The sequence below is a fragment of the Capricornis sumatraensis genome, chromosome 10 (genome assembly GCF_032405125.1).
Source record: "Capricornis sumatraensis isolate serow.1 chromosome 10, serow.2, whole genome shotgun sequence".
In the NCBI taxonomy this organism is placed as follows: domain Eukaryota; kingdom Metazoa; phylum Chordata; class Mammalia; order Artiodactyla; family Bovidae; genus Capricornis; species Capricornis sumatraensis.
The window spans coordinates 59,985,459-59,987,715 of record NC_091078.1 but is presented as its reverse complement, the minus strand read 5'-3'; the positions used below and the strand labels follow the sequence as shown (position 1 = coordinate 59,987,715).

Sequence of the window (2,257 nt, the reverse complement as noted above, 5' to 3'; positions counted from 1 at the left end):
AACTCCCTCACTCACCGCACAGGCACGACGGTCTCCTTGCTGTTCCTAGAACGTGCCTGGGGCACTCTCACCTCAGCACGCTTGCTCTGTTTCCCTTTGCCTGGAATGTCCTTCCCCTCACCTTCTCAGTGAGGCCTCCTTGAACCATCTCATTCAATGATGCCACTGCTTTCCCCCTGGCGTCCCAGTCTCCTTGCCTGCTCTATTTTTTCCTTATATAGCACATTTTAAAATATTACAAAATGTATTTATTATTGTTGATTTTCATTTCCTGTTTCTGGACTCATGAGAGAGACATGCCCAGATTTATGTTCAGCACAATGTCTAGAACATAATAATTGCTCAATAAATATTTGTTGAATGACCAAGCCTTCAGAATCTAACCAAAGATCAATATCTTATTGTTTAGGGTCTAAAAAAGGTAGTAATTATTGTTTTTTATAGCAAAGTTAAAAGATCTTGAGAATATGACCTGAACATTCTAATCTGCCTTTTCACAGCCCCTTGTGAAGTGAACATCTATCAAAAACCTGCTGGATCCTGTTTGTTTTCACAATCTACCTTATTATCCTTGGGGTAATGAGCATTCCATATTACTTTCTGATTATGGTATAAAAAGACTTCTTATCTCCAAGTTCTACACTTGGATGACTCTAAAGTGGACTCCAGCTAAACCTCAGGCATGGACTTTGAGTTCATCTAATCCTCTTTCTCGGAGAAGACAATGGCACCTCACTCCAGTACTCTTGCCTGGAAAATCCCATGGATGGAGGAGCCTGGTGGACTGCAGTCCATGGGGTCGCTAAGAGTCAGACACGACTGAGCGACTTCACTTTCACTTTTTATTTTCCTGCACAGGAGAAGAAAATGGCAACCCACTCCAGTGTTCTTGCCTGGAGAATCCCAGGGACGGGGGAGCCTGGTAGGCTGCCGTCTATGGGGTCGCACAGAGTCGGATAGACTGAAGTGACTTAGCAGCAGCAGCAGCAGCAATCCTCTTTCTAATGTAAAGATTCCTTATCGCAGTTTAACCTGATAGAGAACTACCTTTGCTATTTTCATTCTCTAGTTGTTCCTATCTAAATGTTTTCAAATTTATATGTCTTTCTGAGTTTCTGGTGCATATTTCAAGTGTGGTTAATATTATCCTGGGCTTCCCTGGTGGCTCAGAGGTTAAAGCGTTTGCCTGCTATGCAGGAGACCCAGGTTCGAACCCTGGGTTGGAAGATCCCCTGGAGAAGGAAATGGCAATTCACTCCAGTATTCTTGCCTGGAGAATCCCATGGAGGGAGGAGCCTGGTGGGCTGCAGTCCATGGGATCGCGAAGAGTCAGACACGACTGAGTGACTGTCACAGTATTATCCTGGAGAAGAAAATGGCAACCCACTCCAGTACTCTTGCCTGGGAAATCCCATTGACAGAGGAGCCTGGAGGGCTACAGTCCCTGGGTGGCAAGAGTCGGACATGACTGAGTGACTGTCACAATATTGTCCTAGCCGCCTGTTTCCTGGTGTTGTCTGTATATGTTTTTTTTTCTTTTTTTTACTTTCCCCTGAGCAAGGGATTCTTCATCCAGGGTCCATGGGAGTCCCAGGATAGGTCTTGGGGTTTATTAATAAGAGTGGACTAAAGGGAGGTAAGGGCTTCCCTGGTGGCTCACGTGGTAATGCAGGAGACCTGAGTTCGATCCCTGGGTCGGAAAGATCCCCTGGAGAAGGAAATGGAAATCCCACTCCAGTATTCTTGCCTGGAGAATCCCATGAACAGAGGAGCCTGGCGGGCTACAGTCCATGAGGTGGCAAGAGTTGGACACGACTTAATGACTAAACCACCACCAACAAAGTGATGTAATCAGCAACTCTAAGATATAATGGCTGAATACAATGGCTTATTGTTTGCTCAAGTAACAGCCTAGAGTAATTCCAAATTGTTTCACCCACTTACAAAAGAACTTGGGCTAATTTTGACTCTGCCATCCTAGGTCTCCCTGGGCCTGGCCATCTCAATTAGGGGCTGCGGTAAACAGCACGGAGGAGGTGTTATGAATCAGGCCTGGCGGGGACACACATATCACTTCCGCTCAAATTTTACTGACCAGAGGTCCTAGTGACATGACCACACTTAACTGCAAGGGAGGCTGGGAAATATAGGCTAGCTGGACAAACAAGAAAGGGAAAACAGATTTTTGTGCTCAGCTAGCATTTTCTGCCTAAAGGGGTCTGGGAAACAGACACATACAGACTATATTCTTTTGCTC

General features: G+C 45.5%; 1 non-coding gene across 1 annotated transcript; it reads left to right on the top strand.

The window, feature by feature from the left end:
• The first annotated feature begins 1,155 nt into the window (after positions 1 to 1,155).
• TRNAS-GCU (transfer RNA serine (anticodon GCU)) lies at positions 1,156 to 1,227 on the top strand. The gene has a single exon. It is a non-coding gene; the product is annotated as a tRNA-Ser (tRNA).
• The last annotated feature ends 1,030 nt before the right edge of the window (positions 1,228 to 2,257 follow it).